Source organism: Mirounga angustirostris, unplaced genomic scaffold (genome assembly GCF_029215605.1).
Source record: "Mirounga angustirostris isolate CCGP_5_RB_7025 unplaced genomic scaffold, mMirAng1.0.hap1 SCAF_8, whole genome shotgun sequence".
Lineage (NCBI taxonomy): Eukaryota > Metazoa > Chordata > Mammalia > Carnivora > Phocidae > Mirounga > Mirounga angustirostris.
The window spans coordinates 29,939,573-29,950,181 of NW_026991716.1; the positions used below are offsets into that span (position 1 = coordinate 29,939,573).

General features: G+C 39.3%; 1 pseudogene; it reads right to left on the reverse strand.

Moving 5' to 3' along the window:
* Positions 1-6,433: 6,433 nt before the first annotated feature.
* LOC123837615 (large ribosomal subunit protein uL24-like) lies at positions 6,434-6,855 on the reverse strand (annotated as a pseudogene).
* Between the last annotated feature and the right edge of the window lie 3,754 nt (positions 6,856-10,609).

Here is a 10,609-nt window from a genome sequence, read left to right on the forward strand (position 1 = left end):
GTTGTTTTTCTTTCAAGGTGTGCAACTCCCCAAAGGGAGGGAGATATAATTTTGGCCTTTGGGTGCCCATCTACGTCAGTGTAAAGAGAGGGAAGGACCCAAGTTCTAGGACAGCACAAAACCAGTTACCACCGTTTTGGTGTCACCTTACTGGTGACAGCTCAGGTCAGGGCTTTGGGCTACAGAGCCCCGGAAGGGGCCAGGCCTGTCTCTGAGTCAGCCCCAGGGTAGAGGGAATGTGGAAGAGTGAATGACCCCAGCTTCAGGTGCATCTATTGTCCTCTCCCCTCCCCGCTCCAGCAGGGATTTCAACCTAGACTTTCTCCCCAACCCTCTACTGCTCTATGAGCAATCAGGATCTTGCCCCTGTTTTTTGCACTATGGGGCAGGCAATAATTGGTCAAGGGCAACACCAGGGAAAAGCAAGAGCAGATTGCCTTTAATGAATCTTCTCACAGCGAGCAAGCCACGCTAAAACAACTGACAGTCACTAGGGATTCCCCAGAGTTTCCCTCCACGGCTTCTCCAGGGTTGGTTTTTAGAGTTGGGAACCAAGAACACATGTTAATTTATCCTGACAGGAAGCAGGTCTCTCCATTATTTCCCTATAATATTTATGTATGAACTACATTCCCCCCTATATAGAAATACCAAGGGGTCGTGCTTCATTGACTCTTTGTTATATAATCCCATCTCTCCTCCGGATGCTAGCACAGTATTAAATAAACACTTTTCAAATAAATAAATAGATGATAACAAATAAAAATCAATGAAGTGGGGGCGCCTGAGCGGCGCAGTCAGTCAAGCCTCCGACTCTTGGTTTCTGCTCAGGTCTGATCTCAGGGTGGTGAGATAGAGCCCCGCTCTATCAGCGCTGAGTTTGCTTGGGACTCTCTCCCTCCCCCACCCCTCACCACTCCCCCTGCCCCTCCCCCGCCCCTCCCAAGTGTGCCTTTGAGCGCTCTCTCCCTCTTTCTCTATCTCAAATAAGTCTTAAAAAAAAAAAAAATCAATGAAGTGAATACTAGTGGTTCTAGGGAGAGACGTTCCAGTCCTGGAAACAAATACTGAAAATAAGTACAGGCTCAACAGATTGTTGAGTAAAGTGTCTGCTCTTTGAATATGACATAAATTCAGTTACTCTAAATTGTCTAAAACACTGACTTTGAGATAAACGTAGTTGTATCCACCGTGTTCTCTGGAGCATAATAATAAGTTGAGGTAGGTGTTAGGAGATATTATTCATTCAACACATATTTATAAAACACCTACTATGTTCTGGGGACACAGAAAAGAACAGGACACGGCCCCTTCCTCCTAGGACCGGGCCATCCAATACAGTCACCACCTGCCGCAGGTGGCCATTGACCACTTGTAATATGGCCAGTCCTGAGATATACTATAAGTAGAAAACCACTAGATTTTGGGCGCCTGGGTGGCTCAGTCGGTTAAGCGACTGCCTTCGGCTCAGGTCATGATCCTGGAGTCCCGGGATCGAGTCCCGCATTGGGCTCCCTGCTCGGCAGGGAGTCTGCTTCTCCCTCTGACCCTCCCCCCTCTCATGTGCTCTCTCTCTCAAATAAATAAATAAGATCTTAAAAAAAAAAAAGAAAGAAAACCACTAGATTCTAAAGACTTTGTAAAAAATATATGTATTATATATATTTAAAATTATATATACAAATATATATAATCTTAATAGTTTTTATATTGATTGATGGTTAATTGGCAATATTTTGGATATGTTGAGTTTTTAAAATATATTATTAATTTCGCTGTTTCTTATTACTTTTTTAAAGTGGCTACTAGAAAATTTGATATTGAATATGTAACTCTCATTACATTTCTTTTTTTTAATAAGTTTTTTTTTTTAAGATTTTATTTATTTATTAGAGAGGGAGGGAGAGAGAAACAGCATGAGAAGGGAGAGGGTCAGAGGGAGAAGCAGGCTCCCCGCTGAGCCAGGAGCCCGCTGTGGGACTCGATCCCAGGACTCCGGGATCATGACCCGAGCCGAAGGCAGTTGCTTAACCAACTGAGCCACCCAGGCGCCCCTCTCATTACATTTCTATTGGACAGTTCTGCTCTGGTTGCTCTTGGTTGGCTACCAATTAACCATTCAATCCTTTTCTTTGATTCTTCAATTTAGCAGTCGGCTTGCCAGGGGCGGGGCCGGGGTTTGGGGGGTGGGCCTGTAACCACCTAAACATTCCACCAGAGGGCGATCTTACCTTTCACTGTTTCAGTTCTGGACCTTAGATCTATTTTGTGTGTGTATATATGTATTTAACTACTTTTAGTCTATTTTGCCTCAGGCACTGTGCTAGGCTCTGGGACCGCAGTTATGGTTCCTGCCATCCCAGATCTTTCCATTTAGCAGGAAGTCTATAAACAGCTAATTATGATGCGAAAAGAAAGAAGAATCAAAGCCATTATATTACTTTGCAATATGAATGTTCATATGGTCTTCAAATTTCTGGGGTGACCCTTACTTAGTAATTAATTAAATAGTTCCAACCCAGGTAATTTCAGGAATTCAAGTGGTCTAGTTCTCTCTTCAGAATTTCCTGGACAGAGAAGTGATACAAACTTGTGCTTCCATATGCCAGGTGCTTGATAATCTCTTGCTCCAACCTCCCGCTCCGGGCACACTGTTTCAGCCACTTTGAGGCTGCTCTCATAGCAGGTGTCTTATTGGTCATGTTTTCAGACTCTGAACTGTCATGTTGCTGGAAGCTGCTTGCTTCCCCTAGAACATTCTCCTCCCATATTCTGACTTCTCTAAATCCCAGACCTCTTATCTCCTGGGAACAAACTAAAAATTTTAAGCTAAAATCACTCTTTGTTTTCACTTCAGCAGCACATATACTAAAATCACTCTTCCTTTATATCTGTAGTTTGAAATATAAAAATTAAAACTCATATGTGAAAAAAGTAACTTTTTAAATATATATATATTTATACACACACACACACACACATATATATATATATATGACTGGTCTCATTATACTCTGGAGCAACAATTCCAAATGATGGTAGGAAAACCCCAAACCAGGCTTTTAAAGGTATAGATGCAGCTCTTCCCATTTAAAAGAGATATTTTTGAAAAGATTCATCTCTCCTTTGGGAAAGACTAAGTCTTTCAGGGTTTCTCCTCTTTCCCCTTCTCCTTCCCTCTTTCTCGAATGACATCCTGGGACAGAAGGTAAGTTTGTATAACATTATGACTGTGGGAAGCTGTGTCTGGGTGGCATTTTTCTCTTTTCTGATGGTTCTCTACTTTCAGTATCACCTTGATCATTAGCCTCTGCCCTCTCTCCCTCCATTATCAAAGTTTCTGTGGCTAGTCTAATTGGTGATCAACTCTCCTTGGCAAAGGCAACAGAGCTCAGCCACCTTCCCCACTGATGGGCCCCAGCACAGCATGGCTCTTGCTGCATATCCCTTAGATCTTGATGTATGTGCCACTTGATCCTGGGCTTGTGTGGCCCTTGAATCCAGGCCAATTCTACCCTCTCCATGACTACCTTGAAAATCAATTTACTGAAAATCAACTCTCTAAAAATCAGGGACACCTGGCTGGCTCAGTTGGTAGAGCATCTGACTCTTGATCTCAGGGTTGTAAGTTTGAGCCCCATGTTGGGTGTAGAGATTACTTAAAAATAAAATCTTTTAAAAATTTTATAATATAGGGTGCCTGGGTGGCTCAGTTGGTTAAGCGACTGCCTTAAGCTCAGGTCATGATCCTGGAGTCCTGGGATCAAGTCCCGCATCAGGCTCCCCGCTCAGCAGGGAGTCTGCTTCTCCCTCTGACCCTCCCCCTTCTCATGCTCTCTCTATCTCATTTTCTCTCTCAAATAAATAAATAAAATCTTTAAAATTAAAAAAAAAATTTTATAATATAAAAATAAAAATAAACTCACCAAATGGCCAACCAATCAGAAATTAATTCACCAAATCACAGTTTTCTTATTTTATTAATTTATCAAAAACTTGATTCTTTATGAAGTTTTTGTCACTTTATATATTGAATTAAGTGGTTTTACAGCACTTGAAGTTTTTTTTTAATTTTAGTTAATTAGTTTTCCTTTTGTCTTCATATTAGCTTGTAAAGTAATGATCAGTTTGCCAAATGTTACGAATACAAGAAGATGATAATGGCTGTAGAGTTTTTTAATTGCCCCAAATGTCCTCACAAAAACAGATCAATTGGGATAGCAAAGAAAGGTAACCAGAGACAATGTCTTCAACAAAGTAAGGACAAGGCAGTCCCTGGAACTCTAGAACATGTATGGGTAGGTCCAAACAACCACACAGGATCCTATAGGTTCTAGCCCTCTGTGGAGGTAGTAGAAGGATGAAAAAGGAGAGTTTTGATGTTTTTAAGATCTCAGAAACACAGAACTGGCCGGTTAATACTCACCTACAAAAGAAGATGGTCCCCGCCTAAAATGCACACTCAGCAAGAAACTCTAAAAACCAAGCCAAGCCTGAAATTCTAAAACCAAGAAATTCAGAAACCTCTTTTTCTCTTACCAATGTCTGACTTTTAAGACTATGGCTTCGCCCTACCTATCAATATTCTGTTTTGGAATTGTTTCTCTTTGAAGTTCTGTGATAAAAATCCAAATGTTCCCCAAGACAATGAGTATCTCTCTCCAAAGAAGACATACAAATGGCTATCAGACACATGAAAAAATGTTCAACATCATTAGCCATCAGGGAAATTCAAATCAAAACCACATTGAGATACCACCTCACACCAGTCAGAATGGCAAAAATTAACAAGGCAGGAAACAACAAATGTTGGAGAAGATGTGGAGAAAGGGGAACCCTCTTACACTGTTGGTGGCAATGCAAGTTGCTATAGCCACTCTGGAAAACAGTGTGGAGGTTCCTCAAAAAGTTAAAAACAGAGCTACCCTCTGACCCAGCAATTGCACTACTGGGTATTTACCCCAAAGATACAGATGTAGTGAAAAGAAGGGGCACATGCACCCCAATGTTTATAGCAGCAATGTCCACAATAGCCAAACTGTGGAAGGAGCTGAGATGCCCTTCAACAGATGAATGGATAAAGAAGATGTGGTCCATATATACAATGGAATATTACTCAGCCATCAGAAATGATGAATACCCACCATTTGAATCACCATGGGTGGAACTGGGGGGGATTATACTAAGTGAAATAAGCCAAGCAGAGAAAGACAATTATCATATGGTTTCACTTATATGTGGAACATAAGGAACAACAGAAGGACATTAGGAAAAGGAAGGGAAAACTGAAGGGGTGGATATCGGAGGGGAAGATGAACCATGAAAGACTATGGAATCTGGAAACCAACTGAGGGTTTCAGAGGGGAGGGCGGTGGAGGGATGGGCCAGCTTGGTGATGGGTTTTAAGGAGGGTACATGTTGCAAGGAGCACTGGGTGTTATACGCAAACAATGAATCATGGAACATTACATCAAAAACTAATGAAGTACTGTATGGTAACTAATATAACAATAAAAATTTAAAAATAAATTAATAAAAAAATGTAAAAAAAAAAGTATCTCTGGATGAATAAGCATAAGATCACATCCAAAGATGTGTGAAAAAGAAAATATTAAGACCTTCAGTACATTAATATTTTATAATAAAATATTATCCCTATTTGTATCACAGAGACATGTGACTTCCACCTGTCTCTACTAACTTTGAGTATTTCTCTCATAATGAAAAAGCACGTTAATATGTTTTCCTAAATCAAAGGTCAATTTTCTCCTTGAGATCAATTACATTTCTAGTACATGAAAGCAACTTCCAGTACTATGTATTTAAAATAGTAATCTTTTATAGTTTTAGTTTCTATCTTTAAATCTTTGATCCATTTTGAGTTAATTTTGTATATGATAAGAGTCCAACACCATCCTTTTGCATGTGGGTGGCTTTTTCCCAGCACCCTTTGTTGAAAAGTCTGTCCTTTCTCCCATTGAATGATCTTGCCCATCTTGTTGAAAATCATTGACTATATAGGCAAGAGTTTACTTGGGGGCTCTCTATTTTATTCCATTGGTCTATGTGTCTGTCTTTATGACAGTTCCATACTGTTTCAATTACTGTAGCTTTGTGGTAAGTTTTGAAATGAGTAAGTGTGACACCTCCAACTCTTTTCTTCTTTTTACAGATTGTTTTGGCGTTTGGGGACCCCTTAAGATCCCATATGAATTTCAGGATGTATAATTCTATTCCTGGAAAAAAAAATTAGGATTTTGATAAGGATTGCACTAAGTCTGTAGATTGCTCTGGATAATATTGACATTTTAATAATAAGTCCTCCAATCCATGAACATGGAATGTCTTTCCATTTATTTACATCTTCTTTAACTTCTTTCAGCAATTTTTTTTATCTTTTTCCCCCAAAAGATAGAACAATCATATATAAGATTACTTTATTCCTGCATCGTCTCAATTGTTTCTTCCTTATATTTGCCCTTTTCCTTTCCTACTTGGCGAGATTTGGCTTTACATTCAAGGATCTTTTTGCCATCTTTTGTGGTCTAGTGATACCCACCTTGCTAGGGTGAATGCCCACATGGACAGTTGTGCCATTCGCCTTCTCTTGCTGTACTCGTTCAATGTAGATGACATATTCCTTCTGTAAACCTGGACGACTTTGCCAATTTGCTGACCTTTGTAGTGTCCTCACACAACCTGTACTTCATCATCCTTTCAGATGGGCATGGATCAAACGTTGTACTTCTGTCTCAGCTCTTTGAAAAAAGGGGAAGACATAATTTTCCTGAGAATGCGGGAAGGTGCATTGAGATGCCTTTTATGATTCTTGCTCTGGTAAGAAGTCACAAAGATCGAATTTCATTTTGGCTGCTGGCACTTCAGCAATGGCCGCAAAAGGCTCAGCAATGTCTTTTTGGTTTTCAGTGCATACAGCATTCACCTCCTTGGTTAGGTTAATTCCTAAGAATTTTATTCTTTTTGATGCTATTGTGAATAGAATTGTTTTATTTGTTGGATTGTTCATTGTTAGTGTATATAAACACAACTGATTTTTTATTGAAGTATAGTATATATATACAATATTATATTCATTTCAGCTGTACAACATAGTGATTCAACATTTATATACATCAGTAAATGACCAGCATGATAAATCTGTCACCATACACAATTATTGCAATATTGACTATATTCCCTATGCTGTAGTTTACCTCCCCATGACTTACTTATTTTATAACTAGAAGTTTATACCTCTTAATTCCCTTCCATCTATTTCACCCACCCACCCTCCCTCTGGCAACCACCAGTTTGTGCTCTGTATTTATGAGTCTGTTTCTGTTTTGCTCATTCATTTGCTTTGTTTTTTAGACTCCACATATAAATGAAATTATATGGTATTTGTCTTTCTCTGTCTAAATTATTTCACTTAGCATAATATCCTCTAGGTCCATCCATGTTGCTGCAAATGGCAAGATTTCATTCTTTTTTATAGCTGAGTAATATTCCATTTTACATATATACCACATTTTCTTTATCCATTCATCAGTCAATGGACTGAGGTTGCTTCCATTTCTTGGCTATTATAAATAATACTGCAATAAACATAGGGGTGTATATATCTTTTTTGAATTAGTGTTTTCATTTTCTTCGGGTGAATACCCAGAAGTGGAATTGCTAGATTGTATGGTATTTCTGTTTTTAATTTTCTGGGGAACCTCCATACTATTTTCCATAGTGGCTGCACCAATTCACATTCCCACCAATAGTGTGCAGGGTTCCCTTTTCTTTACATCCTCGCCAATGCCTATTATTTCTTATCTTTTTGATACTAGCTATTCTGACAGGTGTGAGGCAATATCTCATTGTGGTTTTGATTTGCATTAGAAACACAACTGGATTTGTGTGGATTTTGTACCTTGCTACTTTGTGAAATTCATTTATTTATTGTTTTGGGGGGAATTTTAGGGTGTTGTACTTATAAAATCATGCATCTTTGAACAGAGATAATTTTAGTCTTTCCAATTTGGATGTCCTTTTTTTCCCCTTAGCTTGTTTAATTGCTCTGGTTAGAATTTCTAGTGCTATTTTGAGTAGTGGCTAAAGCAGGCATCCTTATCTTGTTGCTGAAATTACAGGAAAAGCTTTCTGTCTCTCACCATTGACTTTGCTATTAGCTGTGCGATTTTCATTTATGGCTTTTATTATGCTGGAGTCGTTTCCTTCTACTCCTAGTTTGTTGAGTGTTTTCACCACAAAAGAGTGTCAAAATTTTGTCAAATGTTTTTTTGCATCAGTTAGTGGAACATTGGGCTTTTTCGTCCATTCTGTTAGTGTCATATATAACATAATTTTCATATGTTGAACCATGGTTGCATACCAAGAATAAATCCTACTTGGTGTGCATTCTTTTGATATGCTCCTGGATTCAGTTTGCTAGTATTTTGATGAGGATTTTTGCATCAATATTCATAAGGGGTATTGGTCTGTAGTTTTCTTTTCTGGTAGTGTCTTTGTTTGGCTTTGGTATCAGACAGCAATAGTGTCATAGAAGAAGTTAGGATGTATTCCCCTTCTTTTCAGTTCTTTGAGTTTGAGGAGTATTGGTATTAGTTTTTTAACATTTAGTAGAATTCACCAGTGAAACCATCAACTCCAGGGCTTTTCCTTGTCCAAAGGTTTTTTTAATTACTGATTTAACCTTACTATTTATAGGTCTACTCAGATTTTCTATTTCTTGTTGGTTCAGTCTAGGTAGGTTTTGTGTTTCTAGGTATTTGTCCATTCCATCTAGGTTATCCAATTAGTTGATTATCTAAATGTTCATGGTACTGTCTTTTAATCCTTTTTGTTTCTGTGGAATCAGTAGAAATGTCCCTAATTCATTCTCTCTTTTTTAAAGATTTTGTTTATGTATTTGAGAGAGAAAGAGAGTAGTGAGCAAGCACGGGGCGGTGGGGGTGGGGGGGAAGGGAGGGGCAGAAGGAGAGGAAGAAGCAGACTCCTCACTGAGCAGGGAGCCCTACGACGGGCTGGATTCCAGGACCCTGAGATCATGACCTGAGCAGAAGGCAGATGCTTAACTGACTGAGCCACCCAGGCGACCCCCACCCCCATTCATTTCTAACTAGCAATTTGAATCTTCTCTCTCTTTTTTCAGTCAATCCATATAATGGTTTCTCAATTTTGTTAATCTTTTTGAAGAAGCAACTTTTGGGTTTATTTATTTTCAGTATATTTTTCTCTTCTCTATTTTATTTATCTCTGTTTTAATCTTTATTATTTCCTTCCATCTGCCAGCTTTGGGTTGTTTGTTCTTTTGCTAGTTCCTAAGGTTGTGAAGTAGGTGATTGGTTTGAGGTCTTCGTCTTTTTTTAAGATTTTATTTATTTATTTGAAAGAGAGAGAATGAGAGAGAGGGCATGATAGGGGCGAGAGTCAGAGGGAGAAGTAGACTTCCTGCTGAGCAGGGAGCCCCATGCAAGACTCCATCCCGGGATTCCAGGATCATGACGTGAGCCTAAGGCAGACATTTAACCAAATGAACCACCCAGGCGCCCCAAGGTCTTTTTCCTTTTTTTTTTTTTAAGATTTTATTTATTTATTTGTCAGAGAGAGAGAGTGAGAGAGCACAAGCAGGGGGAGCGGGAAGCAGAGGGAGAAGCAGGATCCCCACTGAGCAAGGAGCCTGATGTGGGACTCTATCTGAGGACCCTGGGATCATGACCTGAGCCGAAGGCAGCCGCTTAACCAACTGAGCCACCCAGGTGCCCCCTTTTTTCCTTTTTAATGTGTTTACAGATATAAATTTGCCCCTTAGCGCAGCCCTTACTGCTGGTATGCTGCACTGTGTGTTGTGCATTAGTTTTCGCTCATTGAAGTATTTTCTAATTTCCCTTGTGAGTCTTCTTTGATCCATTAGTTGTTTGAGTGTTTTATTTAATTTCCACAAATTTGTGAATGTTCCAGTTTGTCTTCTGTTGTCTCTAAATGATATTTTAAATTAATGCATTACATTTTTAAATATATTCTGCTGGTATTTAGGTTAAATGTTCTATCTGGAGGTTGAGGTAATTTTCATTGATCAATCAAGATACATTCCACACCTCTTGAGGTCAAGTTTCTCTATGGCAATGCTTGAAAGGTGAAAAGATATTTTAACTTACACCAGGCTTTAAGAAAGCTTTATGAAATTTATTTCTACATTTCCAGCATGCAACACAACAAAACTGAGGTATATTTAAGATGTAATACTAGAAACAGAAGAGAGAGAACCTAACTGTGGAAAAGAGAAAGAAATAAGGGAAGGCTTCCTGGAAGAGATGACACATGAGCCGAGACTGTCCAATAGCAGGAAAGGAATCAGAGAGAATAGCACCACTCTCCATTTCCCCAACTCTTTCTGTCCCTACCATGCCTCCATCTGAGGCCTTTCCCCACTAGTGAGATTCTGCCCCTCCCTGGACCCCACATGAAATATCACCTCCCCCTGAAGCCTTCATGCCCCCTCCTCTTCCAGCTGCCAGCAGAATTGATTGCTTTCCCCTTAATACGACCACCCCCTCTAAAGATCACTGAATCATCCTTTAGCATTGAGTTACATTTTATA